The sequence below is a fragment of the Peromyscus californicus genome, unplaced genomic scaffold (assembly GCF_007827085.1).
Source record: "Peromyscus californicus insignis strain IS unplaced genomic scaffold, ASM782708v3 Scaffold_15__1_contigs__length_86483966, whole genome shotgun sequence".
NCBI classification, from domain to species: Eukaryota; Metazoa; Chordata; class Mammalia; order Rodentia; family Cricetidae; genus Peromyscus; species Peromyscus californicus.
Genome location: NW_026294447.1, coordinates 49,264,114 through 49,284,301, shown reverse-complemented (window position 1 = coordinate 49,284,301; position 20,188 = coordinate 49,264,114). Strand labels below are relative to the sequence as shown.

The 20,188-nt window shown below is 44.7% G+C and overlaps 1 protein-coding gene across 6 annotated transcripts in view; it reads left to right on the top strand.

The window, feature by feature from the left end:
• Nucleotides 1-20,188, top strand: part of Ttc7b (tetratricopeptide repeat domain 7B) — a 216,825-nt gene that overhangs the window by 74,516 nt on the left and 122,121 nt on the right. The window lies entirely within an intron of this gene.

Below are 20,188 nucleotides of genomic sequence, written 5' to 3'. Positions count from 1 at the left end.
CTTTCTGTCCCTCTTCTGTCAGGCTCAGGGATAGGGATGAGGCTGACGTGGAGGAAGTATGCTATCTGCCTGGCCTGGGATTTTCAGAGCCTTCAGTAGTGTCTGTGTCTGCGGAGTGTAAATGACAATACACTCAGTTGGTACCCAAAGCTATTACCTCTATCAGGTTTCTGCAACTCCTCCTGGTCCAGATGTATTAACCAGGGGTCATCGCTATAGTAAGCAAAGCTGTCTGGTAACATGATTGACATTTTATCTTTATTAGGTTTCCAGAAGCAGATAATTGAAAGTTGGTCCAAGGTCAGCTTCTCAAGCAGCAGCAGGAGTTCCTTAGCTCTGTTTTCTTGTTTGTGTCTGCCTCCATTTACTAAGAGATACTGCTTGGGGAGGAACTTTTCACTGTCTTCTTTGGGGACAGATCTGCTCCTTCAACAGGGTCTGGCTTTTCGACTGGGATAGCTATGGCTTGTAGCTTCTTATCTCATGGTCGCATTTCTTCCTTAAGAGTAGTTCAATCAATGTATATTTATCAGCAGCAGAGGCGCAGAGTGATGTGCTGAGGGGTGATGTGAAAAGAAAAGGTGGTCTGGACCAGCTTCCTGGAACTGGGCTTCCACTCTCGCCTCTTAGATATGGACAGCAAGGTGTGCTGAGGCCAGCTAGATGGTCTCCTGAGCAGTTTCTCTTTGAAGGAGGATGGAGGGTGTTGAGTATGTGTATTAGTTACTTTTGTGTTGCTATGATAAAGCACTATGACAAAAAGCAGCTTCAGGAAGAGTTTCTTTTGGCTTTCTGTTCCGGAAGGCTAGATGTCCATAATGCTGAGGAAGTCATGCTGGCAAAAACATGAAGCTGAGAGATCACATCTCAACCACACACAGGAAGCAGAGAATGCAAGCAGGAAGTCAGATGAGGCTATGAACCCTCAAAGCCCACTCTAGTGACACAGTTCCTCAGGCATTGCTCTACCTCCTAAAGGTTCTTAACTCCCCAATGCCGCCAACTGGGGACCAAGTGTTCAAATACATAAGTCTGTTGGGGACCTTCTTCAAACTACCACAGTATCAAAGAGTTTCCTTGACTCCAGCAAAATGGAGTATATTTTCTGGAATCTTTTGCTCTCTACCCTGTCTCTGAGCTTGGAGAGTGTCTATGATAATGCTGGCATTGTTATAATGCTTCAAGCAGGCCCCAATGACATCTATTCTTTCTGGACTGTGTAGACTTCCCACAGTGGGAAAGGATTTCCCTGGCTTTAGTGCCTGAGGGCATTTGCCCCCCCTCCCCCACAGCTTCCCAGACCCTATTTTTTGAAGCCTTTAAGCATGTAGTTGAAACCTCATGGGGTAAAGTTGGATATAGAGGCACACGAGATTTAGTGTGGCCTTCGTTGGCACGTCTCAAGAGTAGACCATTGAAATGACAGCAGTGTGCTGGAGAGAGGAATTCACATTCTGTCTGTTAAAAAGGAACCCCAGGATTGCCCTTGGAGCCTGCCAGACTGTCGGGAGCTGTCTTGGTGATTTAGTGATGTGCGCAGAGTGGGTGTTGCTGCTCTGGCTCTTGCCCAGAACGAACCTCATGAGCCTGCTTCCTGCCTTCCCTAACTCAGGTGTCGAGTACATTAATACTTTAGAAGAAGAGGGACAGAGGTCCTACTCTTCTCCAGGGCTAGTTTGTTTTGTTTTGTTTTGTTTTGTTTTTTAAATTGCCATTCCCCTCTCCATTCTTGTCCTGCAGAAATATTTTTAGCCAACACCTAAAACTGTAGAAGGAAAGGCCAAGCTAAGACCAGAAAATGACTGCGACATACTGGGATAATTTGTGACTTTTCTTAGGTATTACTAGAACTTTCTATTAAAAAAGAGAAGGAATTGCCCAGTGCCTTACGGGCGCCTGCATTTTCATTGATATGACAGTGTCTGCTATAGATCTGCCCGCCAAGAAGGAAGCCTGTGTGTCTCCATGTTCTTCTAGCAAAACCCTGGATCTAATGAGAACATTTAAAGACTGATGAATTGGTGTTTTCAGTTGACATTTGGTATTTCCCCCTTCCTCTCTATTTTAGGTTTACGTTTTCAGTTGTTACGCACAGTGCTTGGTAGGAATTCTCTGAGTTGGCATGAACACCCTGTACCTTTCTTCCTCATCTTTTTCCTTCTGCCTCCCTCTGGCATCGTTTGTATCCTCGCTGTCTCTGAGCTGGCTGGTTGCTGGGCCCTGGTAGCTGGTTCCTTTGAATCTTCAAATGTCTTCACTGATTACAGTCTCCATTCCTGCTCCTAGCCCCAGGCAACTGCGGGTGTTCTGTCTCTCTAGCTTTTCTTTTAGTAGAAATTTTATATAAATGTAATCACAGTGCATGTGATCTAGTGTGTCTCACTTCTTTCAATATGATGGTTTTGAAGTTCACCTACACTGTAGCATGTATCAGAAGGGCATTCCTCTATGTGTGCGTGCATATGTGCATACATGCATCCCTGTGTGCACATGTCCATGTGTGTACTTGTGTGAGTGGGAATGTATGTGAACATGTGTATGCATTCAAGTGGAAGTCAGAGGACAATTTTGAGTATCATTCCTTAGGAGCCATTCCTCAGGGGGTCTCTCGATGGCCTGGAACTTCACCTTGTAGGCTAGGCTACCTAGTGTGCAAGCTTCTAGGGGTCTGCCTGTCTCTTTCTCCCACCTTACCATTGCTGGGTTACAGTGATGCCACTGTACCTGCCTTGGTGCACGGCTTGGAGGGACCTAAACCCACACTTGTGAAGCAAGCACTTTACTAACTGAGCCATCTTCAGCCCTCAGGTGCAGTGGTCCTTCCATCATATTGTGAGCTACATGGCACCGATCCATTCACCAACTTAGGGGCATCAGACTGTTGCCGCTTATGGGCCACTATAGAAAATGAGCATTCATGTATAAACCGTGGAGAATGTTTTCATTCCTTTGCAGAGATTCATAGAGAAGGAATTGGTTAAGTTTGTTTAGTTTTTTAGGAAATTGGTCAGCTCTTTTTCCAAAGTGGCAGTTCCATTTTACACTTCCACCAGCAATTACTGAGGGGTTCAGCTTTTTCCCATTCTCTTTAACACTAGATCCTGTCAGATTTTTAATTAGAGCCATTGTAATAAATTTGTTACTTCACTCCTTTTACTGTGTGTTTACCTGAAGAGCAACAATGTCAGCAGCTCTCACAAGCTTATTGCGACCCCTTTGTCTTCTGCAGTGAAGTATCTGATCAGAGGTGAGGTGTCGACTTGGAGCTTTTGCTCTGCTTCCCGAGGGGTTTTCTTACTGAGTGATAAGAATTCTTTATACATCTGGATGTCAGACAGACATTTGTGAGGGTTTTCTGCTTGTTTGTAACTTGTACCTTCATTTGAATGGTGTCAGGTAAAGAGGGAAAGGTTTTCATTTTGATAAAGTCCAATTTATCATTTTTATTTTATAGATCATCCCTTTAATACTATGTCTAAGAAAATGTTGTCCAAGCTAAACCATATGCCTTATTCCAGAAGTTCTATAGGTTTAGCCTTTATTTTAGTCTCTAATCTACTTGGAGGTAGTGATTGCTTCTGGTGTGGGGTGAGGATCTAATGATGGATTTGCATGTGATGTCTACTAGTCCAAGCACCGCCTGTTGACAAGTCTGCTCTCTTCCTATTGGACCGCTTTGATACGTTAGTGGGAAATAGCCCAACTGAACAAATGCTCATTATTCATTTCGGGGATTCCTCCCTTCTCATTACTATGTGTTTCTATACTTAAGCTAAGCCATGTTGTCTTAAATATTGTAGTTGTATTGTAAGCTGTGAGATTAAGTACTGTAAATCCTCTAAATTTATTCTTTCCAAAATTATTTTGGCTCTTTCTAGTTTGTTTGTTTGTTTGTTTGTTTGGGGGCGTGGTTGTTTTTTTGAGACAGGGTCTTTCTATATGTAGCCCTGGCTGTCCTGGAACTTGCTAGGTAGATCAGGCTGGCCTAGAACTCACAGAGATCTGTCTGCCCCTCTGCCTCTCAAGTGCTGGAATTAAAGGCATGTATCACATGCCTGACTTGTTTTCAGTTTTTGATGTTTCCATATACATTTTAGCTCATCATTTCTCTACCTCAACAAAGCCTGTCAGCATTTTGGTAAGGACTACTGTGAATCTCTGGGTCAATTTGGGCTTTATATGTGCACAATAAAACCTAAAGTTTACAGTAGCAGATGTTCCAATACCATGGCTCTCCTCTTAGAATGGCTTCGATTTCTCTAAAAAGTGTCTTCTAGAAAGTTGGACACTGTGGCCCTGGGGAGGTGGAGTCAAGAGGACCCCTGGGATTTACTGGCCCTGGGGAGGCGGAATCAAGAGGACCCCTGGGATTTACTGGCCCTGGGGAGGTGGAGTCAAGAGGACCCCTGGGATTTACTGGCCCTCGGGAGGCGGAGTCAAGAGGACCCCTGGAATTTTTACTGGCCCTGGGGAGGCAGAGTCAAGAAGACCCCTGGGATTTACTGGCTCTGGGAGGCAGAGTCAAGAGGACCCCTGGGATTTACTGATCCATCAATCTAGCCAGTTGAGTCACTGAGTTCAAGTCTATAAGTGAGAGACCCTATCTAAGACATAAGGTAGAAGATAGACAGCTGGCTTAGTGATTAAGAGCTTTTGCTACTTTTCCAGAGCACCTGGGTTCAATTCCCAGCATCTATACTGGCAGCTCACAATTGCCTGCAACCCCAGCTTAAAGCAATCTGATGCCATCTTCTGGCCTCCACAAGCACCAGCACACATGTAGCAACTTACACGTACACATACACATAAATTAAAAATAATAAAAATAAATCTTTGAAAAAGTGAGAGAGCCATTGAATTAGACACTCAGCATTTCCCCCTGTCTTCCACATGTACTTGCATACATGTACACACACACACACACACACACACACACACACACACACACACACACACACACACACACAATAAAAACTAATTTTCAAAGTATATTTCGTAAGTAGCTGGGGAACATATCTGCAAGGTGTTGGATGCCCAGAACCCATCTTTAAAGGCCAGGCATGGTGGCGTGAGCTTGTAATCTCAGCACTGGGGAGGTGGAGATAGGATGGTCCCTGGAGCTTCCTGTACAGCCAGCTTGGCTCGATCTGCAAGCCTAGGTCATAAGGGAAGCCTTGTCTCGAGAAGTTAAGGTGTGTCAGTCAGTCTCTGAGGAGCAGTAGCTCACATCCTTTGGCCTCCACATGTGTGCACACCAGCACATGCATGTGCACCCCATCACCACCACCATATAGTACCCAATGTACAGGTTTTACATTTTTTTATAAATTTAATATTGAACGTTTTTTATTCATCTTAAAGCTGCTGTGAATAGAATTGTTTCATTAATTTCATTTTCAAATTATCCTTTTTATTTTATAAAATACTGAGTTTTTATATGTAGATGTTGTGTCCCTGAGTTTTTTATATATAGATGTTGTATCCTTCAAACTTGATAATCTCATTACTAGTTCTTTTTAAAATGTGTTTATTTTGTGTGTTTATATGTGGGGGCACATTGTCAGAGGACAACTTGTGGGAGTCATTTCTCTCCTTCTATCACGTGGGTCCTGGAGATCAAACTTGGGTTGTCAGGCTTGCCAGCAAGTACCTTTATTATCCCCTGAGCCATCTCACCAGCTCTCATTGTAGCTCTTTGTAAAAGATGGCTTAGGATTTTACATACAGGATTATGTCATCTGTAAAGATAAACAGTTTTACTGGTCTTGCCGATCTGCACGCCTTTATATCTTGCCGAGTCTCGCTGACAAGAATCCTTGGTTCAGTGCGGAGTAGAAATGCTGACGACAGATGTCGTATCTGTTCCTAGTCTGGAGAGCAGCATTTAGTCTTTCTCGTTACATGCGATGTTAGCGACAGCCTTTTTATATATGACTCTCTCAGAGTTTTGACTTGAAGTCTGCCTTATCTAATATTAATAAAGCTATTCCACTTCTCTTACAGCTACAGTTTACAGTGCTCTGTGTTTTATGTCCTGTGACTTTCAGCCTGTCTGTGTCTTTGAATGAAATCATCTCACTGTATCTCTAATATGTAGTATATTTGATGTTGCTTTTTTTGTTTTGGTTTTTTTAAGACGGTTTCTTTATGAAGCCTTGTCTCACAGAGATCCACCTGCCCCTGCCTTCTGGGAGGGATTAAAGGCGTGAACCATCACCACCCAGCCTCAATGTTGCTTTTTTAATCTCATAAACTTACTTGCTTTTTCAGTGAAGTATTTAATCATATCCATCTGATATAATTATTGAAATGATTGGTTTTGCATTGATCTTTTGTTCTTTGTCTCTATATGTTTCTTGTGGGGGTTGTTTTTTGTTTTTGTTTTTGTCTCATTGTGTTCACCAAGATGACTTCAAACTTGTGATCGATCCTCTCGCCTCAGCCACCCAGGTGGTAGAACCAACAGTGTGCACCACATACCTGGCTCCTTGTTAGTTTTTTAGCTTTTTTTTTTTTTTTAAATTCATCCTCTGTGGATCATAATATGCATGTTTATTATCACAGTATTTCTTTTTTATATCAGTTACATGTTTATTTCCCCAATATGTGTGGTCAGAGGACAACTTACGAGAGTTGGTTCTCTTCTATCTATCATAGGGAGTTCCAGATAATAACTCGGGTTGTCAGGCCTGGCAGCAAGTACCCTTACTGCTAAGCCATCTCACCCAGCTTATTCCATATTAATAATGACTTAATTTACTCTGACATAGTGTCATTTTCTCCCTTTTACAAATTGTGTTTTCGGATGATAGATTTGTGGGTGTTTAGCCTGCACATGTGTCTGTGCACCGTGTACAGGTAGAGCCCTCAGAGGCCGGAGGAGGGCTCACATCCCCGGAACTGGAGTTATAGAAGGTTGTGAGCCACCATATGGGTGCTGGGACTCAAACCTGGGTCCTCTGGAAGAGCAGCCACAGCCTTGGCTGAGCACCTCACTTCTTCTTGACACCATTAATGTCTTTATGTTACAAACACAGCAATGGAATATACTAGTTTTCCTTTATGTCATCTTTTTAAAGTAGAAGTTTTAAAAAGAAAAATAAGGAAATGATGTAGTCTTTTGTATTTACCCACATATTGACATTTAGCTGCTGTTATTAGTTTATTCCTGGGGACTCATATTACCATCTGGTGACATTTCCTTGTAGTCTGAAGGACTTCCTTAAAATTTCATATTGGGCAGGTCTGTACTTTATAAACTGTCACTTTTTTTAATTAATTAATTTTTTTTCTGAGACTGCCTTTACTCTGTGTTGACTTCAGATAGTTTTACTGGACATAGAGGTCTTGGTCGGCAGTTTTTCTTCCAATACTCCGAGTCCACCTCCCTGGGCCTGATAAGAAGTCACTGCTAATCTTCCTGCTGTCCCCGGGATGGAGCTATTATTTGGGTGCTTGACCTTAAAGACTTAGTCATGCCTTCTTTTGAGGTGGTGTGCTGTATGTAGCAGCTCTTCCTCAGTCTCCATTCTGTGCGTCCGGTTAGCTTAGTGCTTTAGTCTTGTCATCGGAAAGCTCCTGTTAAGCCTGCAGACAGTCCTGTTCACTGACTGGGAGTTCCTGTGCTTCGTTAGTTAGTTAGTTACAGACAAGGTCTCATGTAGCCCAGGCTGGCCTTGAACTCAGTCTTCAGCTTTTGTTCTTAAGTGTTTCTTACCACCGTGTGCACCACATTAGCTGTGTTTTAGATCTGTAAAAATCATTTCCATAAATTCTTTGATCATATGAGTGCTATGTAGAAGTCTTCATATTGGCCAGTTTGGAATGAATTTGTCTTTTTGTCTGAGCATGGGTTAGACTTTTCTATTTCTTTGTATGTCTCATAGCAGGTATTGTCAGTGTAGGAATGCATATCGTACATAAATTAAGAAATGCAAGGAGAATGCTGACATCATCTGCAGAAAATGGAGGTAATTTTAAAACTTCCCAGTAATCATAATTAGTAGTGGTGTTGTCAGTCTGCATCTTTGACATGTGACATCGAATAAAGCATCTCTAATCTCATCATTCCTCATGTCCTTGAGAGCTAGAGTCTTAGCAGACAGATTCAACATAGAAATGGCCAAAGGAAAATCAGTCATAAACTTGAGTTTTTGAATTGGAAACGTCAGTATGAAGTCAAGAGGTATTTGTAAGGTCTGGGTTGGGGGAGCTGGCCTAGGTGACTGACCCATTAGCAGTGAGCATCCTTGGCTCCTATATAGTAATCTTGAAATCTCATATTCCAGTAAAGAGAAATTTCACTCTATTCCCTAGATAGATTCTGTCCCGATGAGCCTTGTATATCTTTACATGGGTCCAGACATTGAGGGAGCCACTAAAGTCTTCTAGGTCATATGACAAGGACTTGGGCCAAATACGAAATAATTAGAATTTCAGGAAGGATAAAAGTTGCAACAGGCATGTATGTTTAAATTCATACATTCTCATTCAGTGTGTAGGAAACTAAGTCAGTATCTTAGTTGGGATTTCTGTTGCTGTGATAAACACCATGACCAAAAACAACTCGGTGAGGAGTGGGTTGATTTGGTTTATACTCTCACATTATAGTCCATCATTAAACAAAGTCAGGGCAGGAATTCTAGGCTGGAACCTGGAGACAGGACCTGAAGCAGGTGCTATGGAGGAACACTGCTTACTGGCTTGTTCTTTGCTTTCTTAGATACCTTTGGTTGTCATCTTTGGGTGTTAAAGGCCTGTATATTAGGATAGGGTGAGTGGTAACAGTCTTTTTTTCTGTTGTATGCTTGCATGGTGATTACAAGAATACCTCTCCTATAATAAACCCTCAAATGATACATTTGCTTTCTGTGGCTCTCTATTTGTGTATTTTATACAATAAAAAGCTTTTAAAAAAATAACTGAGGGGTCAATTAAAAGTAGAACGGAACGGCATCCAGAGAGGGCAAGAGTTAAAGCAGGTTTCAAGGTCCCATCAGCTGATCAGGACTCTCCTTCCTTCTTGGGACTCTTTCCCAAGTTTGTGGAGGACATGAGTTCCTGCCTGCCTGAGCAGGTGGGTGGGAAGCCAATTGTCAGGATGGGCAGGGGCATCTCAGCAGCAGTAGATGATGATGACCAGCAGTTCTTGGTAGTGACATTATCTCAGGATGTTTTCACTGGCAGCCAATGGGTAGGTATACAGCTGGGTCTGCTACTGTCCCACTACTGTCCCAGCCTGTGGAGACCAAGATGGCCCCAGATATGGGTTCTCTCATGAGAAAAGTGTGGCACAAATGATAGCACTTAGTGGGCCTTTTTCTACAAAGTGCCGGAAACCAGCTGCAGAGTTGATTATAAACTCTGGGAAGAGCCGAGGGTGGTAGAGAGCATTCTTTAGGAGCTTCTCCTGCTGATAGCCACGCGGACCTGCGTCTCCACTATCTAGTTAGAGCAGCGTCAGTTTCATTAGCTGACGCTGTCTTCTGAGCAGTGCCCTGAGGCTGAGACCATTCAGCAGAACTCTCCCTTGGCCACCTAGCCCAAGCACTGTCTTCTTTCTGATCTCCTGCCTCTGGGGTGAGCTTGGCTTCGGGTTGTGGAAATTAGCAGCTCGTCTGTCAGCATGGCAGGGCCATCTTTCAACTTTCTGGGCACTGGAACTATACTGGGCCTGGGTTCAGTCCCAGATCTTGTGTTTATTGGCTTGGTGGCCATGGACATATTTCCCTATCTGCATGTGTAAAACTATGCATGAGAAGATTTTGATATAACATATAAGGGAAATCAGCTTTGGTTTTTGCAGTGTTTATTATTAAACCAAACATCATAGTGCCTGCTTTTGGCTTTCACCCAGTAAATGTTTATATGTGCAATAGAAGGCCAGATGGTAGGTGGGGGAGTTGGCAAATGGTTGGGGGATGTGAGGATGATATGTTTTGAGAAGCAGGTCAGAGCTCTGGGGTGCTTTCTCCTCCCCATCAGGCGGAGCGCGTGTTCCGTTTCTCAGGTGAGGAAAAGCTGGACAGAGCCGACAGCGCCATTCTTCCTTCTCTGTGTTTGTCTGCAGCTGGTCCTTTCTTCCTGGTCCATGTCCCCAGGTGTCTCACATCCCGTGCTCCCTTCCCACCCTCCCACTTCTCATGACCACCCTCAACTTTGCCCTTTTCTTCCTCTCTAATTTCAAATTGTTCGCCTGTCCCAGTCCAGCAGGTATCTGGGACAACTCTGCAGGCACTGTGTGCCTCAGGCCACACGGTTCTGCTTTGTTCTTTCCCCAAGGGGAGCACTGGACGTGTAGCTCAGCAGCCTCGTGTCAGAGTCCTTCCTTTCTGCTGGGTAGTAAATGGGTGCCTGTAGGCTGCGTGTGGGGAGAGCTGGGCTTAGGACCCGAGGCCACCCTTAGGTTCCCACCACTTCCATCCTGGGCCCCTTATCTCCCCTCTGCTCAAATCCTTGGAGCCATTATGTCCATGATTCTTCAAAGCTTAGAGGCCTTAAGTTCTTCTAAATGTTCGCTTAGATTTCTTTTTTTTCTCGTTTGTCTTGGCTCTCAAATATTGTACTGTGTTAATTTGGAAATGCAGTCTCTATTTTCCACTCAGTGAGCTGAATGAACACTACACACTTGTCCTTTCACCTGAACCCCGAGCACAAGTACATGTGGTCCACTCGGAAAGGCTTCTTCACTCTCTCCTTCCCCATAGCTCAAGGCACTGGGAGAACATCCAGCATGAAGAGTACCCTCCCTGGGCCTGGCTGCTCAGCACTGATGAGTGTTTAGTCCTATCCTTAGAGCATGTCCGCCTTCTAAGTTGATGAGTGTTTAGTCATATCCTTAGAGCATGTCTGCCTTCTAAGTTGGCTTGCTTCTTCACTCTCACTGTCTTTTAAAGTAAATACTAAGTTGGCTTGTTGTTCAGTGACACTCTGTGTAATTGACTGGGCCCACCTAATGGCGCAGCTATGGGGCACAGCCTGTCTTCCAAATTAGATAGGTCTGAGCAGGCCCTTGTCCTGGTAGAAGTAAATATAATGTGCTGGAACTCACCCCGTCTCTTTGCATCCTCATTACAGACTTATAAAACTTGGAATTTCATTGCCAAATTCAGTTTTTTTAGTTTGTCCTTGACCTTCATTAGTTCAGAACAATCTCCAATGTCTATGCTAAGATAGCACAGTAAAGATTCCTTCTCCAGGGAGGAGGGATTCTATGAGCAAAGGGGTCAAGATCATGATGGGGAAACCCACAGAGACAGCTGACCTGAGCTCAGTGGAAGCTCACTAACTCTGGACTGACAGCTGGGGAACCTGCATGGGAGCAAACTAGGCCCTCTGAATGTGGGTGACAGTTGTGTGGGTTGGGCAGTTTGTGGGGCCACTGGCCATGGGACCAGGATTTATCCCTAGTACATGAACTGGGTTTTTGGAGCCCATTCCCTATGGAGGGATGCCTTGCTCAGCCTTGATGCAGAGGGGAGGGGCTAGGTCCTGCTTTAACTTGATATGCCAGACTTTGTTGACTCCCTATGGGAGGCCTTACCCTCTCTGAGGAGTGGATGGGGCTTTGGGGTGGGGGGGAAAGTGGATGGTGAGTGGGAGGACAGGAGGAGGGGGAACTGTGGTTGGCATGTAAAATGACAAAAACTTTTAAATTTAAAAAAAAAATTCCTTTTCTAAACACCCTTGAGTCCCCTAATGTTCAGGGTTAGAGTTGTCTAGGAGATGTTACCACCATCTTCCCAGAGAATAAGAACAAAGACAAGAAAGTTTCTTATTTGCGTCACATGACATCATCTATCTTTTGATTAATTATGTCTGTGTGCATGCGGACATGCCATGACTTTTTACCTACTTTGCCATCTCACTGGCCCCAGCTGTTGTCTTTTTATCAGAGGGCAAACCTGTGAGTTAGTCTTCAGGGGCTGGCCACCGCATTGTTGGCTTTCAAAAACTAGCAGAGTGAGTGAGCAGGTCAGCCAGGGAATGCCATGTTTTCCCTTCAAAATTAAATGATTCTAAGCCGGGCGGTGGTGACGCACGCCTTTAATCCCAGCACTCGGGAGGCAGAGCCAGGCGGATCTCTGTGAGTTCGAGGCCAGCCTGGGTTACAGAGTGAGTTCTAGGAAAGGCGCAAAGCTACACAGAGAAACCCTGTCTTGAAACCCCACCCCCCCCCAAAAAAATTAAATGATTCTAAAGAAATAAAGAAGATTTTCCTGTGTTATAAATTGACTAGAAGGTGGATTCTCGTATTCTTCCCTCCTCCAAGGGTAGAGTTTGGAGGATGTCTTGGGGTTTTCCTGTGATTAAAAACCATGATCAAAAGAAACTTGGGGATGAAAAGATTGATTACATCTCACAGCTGTAGTCCATCATCCAGGGAAGTCAGGCAGAAGCTCAAAGCAGGAACCTGAAGGTAGGAACTGATACAGAGGCCATGGAGAAGTTCTGTCTTCATGGCTTGCTCAGACTGCTTTCTGACAGCACCTGGAACCACCAGCTCGGGTTTCACTGCTCACAGTGACCTCCTCCTCCTCCATCATTCAAGAAAATGCCCCACAGGCTTGTCCATAGGCCAGTCTGCTGGGGGCATTTTCTCGCTAAGGTTTCTTCTTCCAATATGACTTGAGCTGGCGTTAACATAAAGCTAGCCAGCACAGAGGATAGATAATAGCCTCGATGATGGCTGGCCTTTACAAAACACTTCCTCCATGTATGTAACTGACTTTTTGTTCTTACGGCAAATCAGTGAGCTGTAGAGGTTCCCTTTACAGGACATTTAAAGCCAGGACGTTTGGCTCAGAGTCCTCACCACACTGTTTCATCTCTCAGTTTAAGTTTACAGATAAATATAAAGATCTTAAACAAATGTGTTTTGAAGGACAAATTCCCACATGATAGATTCTTGTGGTTAGGTTGTTAAAAGTATTACACTAAGGAATCCAAGTATTCACTGGATTCGATTGGGCTATTGAAGATCTTTAAAGTGCTGGAGGGATTGCTCAGTGGTGAAGAGTACTTGCTATTCTTGCAGAGTCCCTGAGTTCAGTTCCTAGCACCACATCCAGAGAACAAGGGCCCTCTTCTGACCTCTGAGGGCACTAGGTGTGCACACAGTATACTTTCAGACATAAATAAATCATAAAATACAAATAAACTCTTAAGATATAATTATGTTCATAAGGGAGGTGGCTTGTTTATTGCCTCGCTGGTGAACTTCCAGTGGAGGTGGGTTCTGATGGAGGTTGGTTCCCTTTGACTCTTCCCGAAGGTTGGGAGGAAGGAGGATTTGAGATAGGACCCATCTTCCTGTGTTTCCTGTTCCTCGGAGATGCTGGGGTCTGGTGATGTAGAGAAGAGCTTGGGAAGGCCGCGGGATCCTTGTGTTCTCTCTCGGGCTCACGCAGTTGTTTGCCCTCTTTCTCTTTCACATGCCTTGTTGAATGGATTTCTTTATGTCCCCAGGCCTGGCCCACTTAACAGGAACTCCTAGAAGCCACCCTCTTGTGCCTGGTTTGATGTGTTCCTATTACCTCACACTCCTGGCCAGCTGACCAGTTAGACACTTCACTTCACATTTGTCATGAGGAAGCTTCAGTTGGTGGAGTCATCCAAAAAATGTTGTTAAGCCGACTACAGCTCTCATTAGGTTTGAAATGAGACATCCCGAAAGCCTGGCCCTCTTGTTCGCATCCTGTTTGACATGGTTGTCACACCCTCCGTCACTATATCTAGGCTGCAGCTGGCTTCTTCTGTAGAGCCCTTTGCTAACGAGGCCAAGGCTGTGGGTTTGATCCCTGGCCCCTGGCTTCATAAAAGCATGTCACTGGTTCTGAGGTAAAGAGTGTGTTCAGAGGAAGAAGTTAGGCTCTGCTCTAGGACACCCAAGTATCCTTTGGTACCAGGAAGCATGTAGTTTATTCCTGATCTGGATATCTGCTTCTGATGTCTGACATTATCAGAATGGATGATACCAAGGTTTAGAGACATGAAGGAGAAGCGAGATTCTCAAGCTGGGAACCAAAGGCTACTGACCTTCAGAAGACACGTGGTACATCGTTGTGTTTCTACCGTTAGAAATGGTGACAGTGTCCATGGGGGGTGGGGGGTGTCTTGCCATGTGAGAATCTGATTCTCAAATGTGATCACATTTTGTGATTCACAAAAATCCATTGTAGCCAGGGGACAGGGAAAGAGATTTCAGAGTGAAGGCTCCTGGTCACTCTTTTCTTTCTTGAGGGCTTCCTAGCTTGTTAACTAACTATCAGTGCCCTGCCAGCTGCTCTGTGGGGCTGTTGAGAAAAGAGCCTTTGCTCTGAAGTGTCCAGTTTGGCGAACTAACATGTGGCTAGTGCTGTCTAGGCACATGTTTGCAGCTGTGCTGGGAGCCCCCCAAGAAGCAACACCTGCCTCTTCACGAGGACACCAGGAAACTTCCAAGAGAAACCTTGGCTTTGGTCTTAAAGAATGGCTGAAAGTCCCTTGGACTCTGGAGACCAAGAGAAGTATGTGGAGGCACAAGGACAGGGTTTTCCTAAACCGTCAGAAAGTTTTCCCTTCCTGCAAACTCCGACATCTCCATTGTCCATACAGCTCTCTGAAACTGTTAGCTTTAGAATATGCTAGGTGCGTGCCCTGGCTAGGAGGAAAGTCTGCTCAGCCTCCATACTACACAGAGGGTTTAAGAGGGTATGTCGTTCCTCTATCTGCCAGTCTAAGCTTAATGCAGTAGAAGGGGGAAAGAGGCAGGTAGAAAGTGCAGCTTCCATGGACTTGGTCATTTGGCTCAGTGTGGTTAAGTAGATTCCTAGCCAGCTGCTCTTTGAGGAACTTGGGTCATAGTAGTAACCCAAACAGAGATCTGTGTCATGGAAACACTTCTGTTCTAGTGTGTGAAGCTTGCCTGAGTTCCACAAGCTGGAGATAGCATCCTGTGACCCCTAGTGCATCCTCAGGGACCTGCTGGACTCTGGTAGGAAATTGCTTACTGGTTGGTGGAGCAACCTACTGCTTGAGCCCCTCAGTGCCTGTCAGTCAGAAAGAAACGGAAAGGACCAGACTGCTTCTTTGCTCAGATCTATTGCTGACTCATCCTGTAATTGATTTTTGCTTAGAAATTTTCCACCAGAGAGACATTGAAATTGAGTTTACTCTGGAAGGGCCCTTTCCTTATCACCCAGGGGTTTCACACTGAGTGTGAAGACTCCTATTTGCATCACAACTGAGTTTTTATGACAACTGAATTTATATTAGTGCCCTGAGTCGAACTTGGAAGTCAGATAATTTAGAAATCCATGGTAGGGCGGCAGAGATAACTTAGGGGTTAAGAGCACTAGCTGCTCTTGCAGAGGACCAGGGTTCAGTTCTCAGGACCTACGTAGCAGCTCACTGTTCCAGGGTACCTGAGGCCTTTTTCTAACCTCTGTGGGCACTGCATGCATGTGGTGTACTTAAATACATGCAGGCAAAACACTCTCTCACACACAAAAATAAATAAATATAAATACACAGTAAAGAAAGAATTTTCTTTTTCTACTCTTCTCCTAAGAAATGAAGGGGTAAATAAAAGGAAACATTGAATTTGACATTGAATAGTCCATCATCATCTGAAGGGTCCTCAAGTCCTCCAGGCTCTCTCAGCCCTGGTTTTCTATTATGGCCTGATGTTGGAGCTCTGGCTCTTTCCAGAATATGTCTCTCTTGTTTGATAGCTCACGGGATCATAACAGGAGATAATATTAAAGAGCTACAACTGTTCAAGGTTGTAAAACAAAATTTATGTCTTTGTAAGCTTATGCTAAGAATGTGAATTTGGAGTTCAGCTTTAAAATAAAAATCTGCTGCAGAGAGAGCTGGGGCCTGTTGCAAGGATGGAGATTCAAGAGGGAGATCTTAGCATAAGACCCGAAGCATCAAGACTACTGCAGGGAAGCTTCTAGATATCGGCATAAGCAAGGACACTCTGAAAAAGACGCACATGGCATGGGAGATCATGTCAAGGAACTGACAAGTGGGGGCACAGAAGGTAAAAGGAAGCAGTCATCAGAGAGAAGACAAGCCTATAGAATGGGGGAAAATCCTTGACAATTAAACACTAGACAGGGACTAATATCTAGAACACATAAAGAACTGTAAAAATATTAACCCACTCCCAAATCATCCAGTCAGTAACTAGGCAGTTGAACTGAGTAGACGGGTCTCAAAACACTGATGGCCAATCAATATTTGAGAAAGAGTTTAGTATCATTAGCTATCAAATGCAAGTTAAAACCGTTAGATTCCATTTCCTCCTAGTCAGAATGACTGTCATCAAGAAAACAGAGGATGTGGGGAAAGAGGACCTTTTGTGGACTGTTGATAGAAATTGGTGTAGAGGTTCCTCAACAACCTAAAAACAGAACTGTCACCTGCCCCCGCTATACCACTCTTGGATATGTGCCCAAAGGACTCTAAGTCAACAAGGCCACGGAGGTACTTCACGTCCATGTTTATTGCTGGTATGTTCACAATAGCCAAGATATGGAACCAGTCTAGCTCTCCTTCAGCAGAAGATTATATAATGAAAATGTGATCAATACACACATGGAATTATATTCAGTTGTGAAGAATAACAAGGTGACATTTGAGGAAAATGGATGTAATTAGAGATCATTATGTTAAGCAAAATAAGCCATACTTAGATAAGCACTAAATTTTCTTTCATATTTAAGTGCATGTGTGCATGCATGTGTGCGTGTGTGTGTGTGTGTGTGTGTGTGTGTGTGTGTGTGTGTGTGTAAAGTAGAAAGGCGATCATGAAAGGGAAAAAGACGGGGAGCACTATTTGGAAAGGGGGAGGGATCCAGCCAGAGGAGGATGGACATAATTGGAAGAGGGACGAGGATGAATAAGAACAAGGTACAATAACATTTATTTATGAAAATGTCATAATGAAGCCCATTATTTATATGCTAACTTAAACTTTTAACTTAAAAAATAAAAAGAGGGAGGACCAACTGCTGGCCAGTTGGTACCTTCCCAGTTGTGTGACAACCTGTGGGGCCGACACTGACTCTTAGGAAGTAGAGCCCATAGGCCGACAGAGAGCCCTGGAGGGGGAGAGTCTAGAGAATGCAGATAAAGGCAGATAGGAAAGGGAGACTGAAGAAGTGAAAGCCAGTGAAGGGTGGAGGAGACTGTTCCCACTATGAAAAGTGGCGGGTCTGACCAAGCCTGGGCTGAGGGACGCCAGCCAGCTCTGCCTATGTGCTGGGCGCCGCCGTGGTACTGAGAGCAGAAGTAGTACTGCTTCCATCTGGCTGAGCGTGCAGCTGGCCCCAGTGACTGCAGGCCCTGTCCCCCTGGTCTTAGGCGAGTTGTTGGAGCTGCTCCAACCCGAGGGAAGCACACCCAGCGCAGAAAGCTTGAGGAAGCAAAGTGCAGGCGACGACCCGAGCTCTGACAGCTTGCCAGAGTGTGTGCTGCTTGGTAAAAGTGGCAAAAACATTACCATAATGAGCTCTGACATCATTGCACTGTCTCAGTTAAGGGCGTTGAAGTGGAATAAATGACCTTGTGTCAGGGTCTGTGGAAACCCTCAAAACCAGGGAAATCCCTTGGCTGGCCAGTTGTCAGTTTCGAGTGGAAACTTTACACAGCAGTTTGTTCTAGATATTTAGTGATATTTAATGGATCTCAGCATTTTAGGGACAAACTAATAGTTTACAGATATGAAAGCAATCATGTGGCTTTGGTTCATTTCCCTCATACTGGGTGATTTCATGGCATTTAAAATATAATTCTTGCAGGCTGATTTCCTTTTTCTTCCTTGCTGTCATGATTAAACATTTAGCTTACTTTTTTTTTTTTTCTCTTCACTGGCAAATTGGAAGTGATTGATCAAGTGATATGTGACTTTAAAATGTTTGTCATTGACCGTTGACTGAGAACTTGGTACTTGGGGTGCGTGTGGCCCTTTCTAATATTTAAAATGTGCTACCCCTTCTCTGCTGTCCTTCCAGGGTACCACATTCATTTGAACAAGCCACGGCCTCAGGCCTGCTCTATTCTGCAGCTGCTCTGGATTCTTTGTTTCTGAGCAGAATTCTTCTGAGCTGAGGAGAGCTCGATTCTGAATCCTGAACATGGCCCAGGGACAAGCTGGGAAGAGCTGGAGACAGCTTACACCCACTCCAAAGGTTTCCTAGGGAGTCATATCGCTAGCTAGTTTCCCTCAGGCGCAGCCTCCTTCTGTCCTGGAGATTTTTGTGTTCCTCCAGCAGAGGGCCTCCGTCCTGCATGGGAGGAACCACAGCCAGCCAGAAAGGGGAGTTGGGTTTCTCTAGCCATCATGTATCAGCTAGCTGAGGGCATAACCATCAAGTGCAGGACTTCTTCCCCTGGCCTAGTGGATTTGCTTTCCAGTTTGAACCAGTACCTTAGGAGCATCTCATTAGCTGTCACCACCAAACTCAGAATTTATGCTATTTGTGCGTATGAAGTAATTTGCATAGCAGTGGCACAAGACCCCCGCCTGAGCGCTTGGATTCCGTTCTTAACTCTGGAGTCACTCCTGCTTTAGAGCTGACGTTTCTTCTGCCCGTGGTGGTAGCAGCATGCTGGAAAGCTCCCGGCTTGCTCTCTTGCCAGGCTTTGAACTTGGGCAAGCCCTTTCACTTGCATGGAAGCTAGATTGTGTTGGATCATTTCTGCTAGAAAATTCCATGCTTCTATAACTTTATAAATAGTTCATTCTGCAAAGAGGACACGGGAGACGCCCCAAATGACCGGGTCCTATTTGTGGCCTCCCCACAGTTACAATCTTTAGCTTTTATGAGCTTGTTCAAGGTCTAATTTCCACAATGGCGAGGCAGTTCTTTATGAGGGTCTATCAGGGTCTCTCCAGTGACAGTGCGTCAGACATGCCCTGATGTCATCAGTCCAGAGTGCCACCCTTAATGTCCACAATGGGGGTTTAATGGGTGATTTGGAAATAAAGTTAGCTACCATAGCCATTCCCATCCCATTTTAGCTGTGACTGTTTCCTCCCTCCCACATTGCTCCAGAGCAATGGACGTTGTTGCCCATGAATAGGAATCCCATAAAAATGAGTGAAGGGGCAGGCAGAGTAGCTAGCATGTCCCAGGGCCTATTCCCTAATTGTTGTTCATGTCTCTGATAGAGTCCTAACACAGGCTTCCCTCTTTATGCCACCACAAAGTGTCTGACCTTCTGCTGTCTCCTCTGTGTGGGTGAGGGGGCCTGGGAGTATTTACTTACTGGGCCAGTCAGCCATTGTCTTCAAGTTCTGGGCTGATCCTGTGAATGAGAACTCTGGGAAGTCACATGGCATAAGATATGACTCAGTCACCCTCGTGGTGCTTGCATTTTACAGAAGCCACATTTTTATCTCATACCTTTGCATGGTTTAAAATGCCATCCAAACAAGAGTTGTCTGTCACAGCATGCGGAGGCTGCCTGGCGGTATTGCACCTGCTGACCTATTCTGTGGGTTTCTGGAAAGATGAGATGTGTTCTAATGAGCATGTTATAAATATCACTGAGTTACGTCATAGATGGTGGCAGTGCTCAATGTAAAGGAAATGGCTGGGAGGTGTTCCCAGGCAAAGAGGCCAGACCCAGCATTCTGGGAGGATAAGTAGACCCTGGACATATTGGCTAGGATGTTCTAAAAACGTATTTGTCCTCAATGAAATATGTCGCTCGACATGTCTTCGTGGAGCGCACAGGATGATGAGTGGAATGTGTTCTGATCTCACACAGGAGGCCCAGGCACCAGTCAGTACACAGTGACCCTCAGAGAGGGCCTCTGGCCCTCTGCTTCTTTTTGTCAGTTCAGAGTTGGAGGGTTCATGCGATGGACTTACTCGGCAGTGATTTCTGTTCTGAAAGATTTGGAGTGATTAAGGGAGGCCATCTCTCTTTTTTCATACCTTTTCTCTTTCTGCTACTCAGGAATTTTCAGCCAGAAGCCTTATCCACATTGCATGCAGTGCCTTGCTGATGACAGTCAGTCCTTCACTGTCCAGGGTCACCATCTCCCTTTTAAGTGAAAGTGCAGACTCCAGTACCACTCTAGTGGAGGCCATTGTGAGTTTGAAAATAGACTCTTGTGAGACATAGCTTACCTTTTTTTCTTTCCCCCGGAACTGATTTTTAGATTTTTGTCTCCTTGAGGAAATTTTAC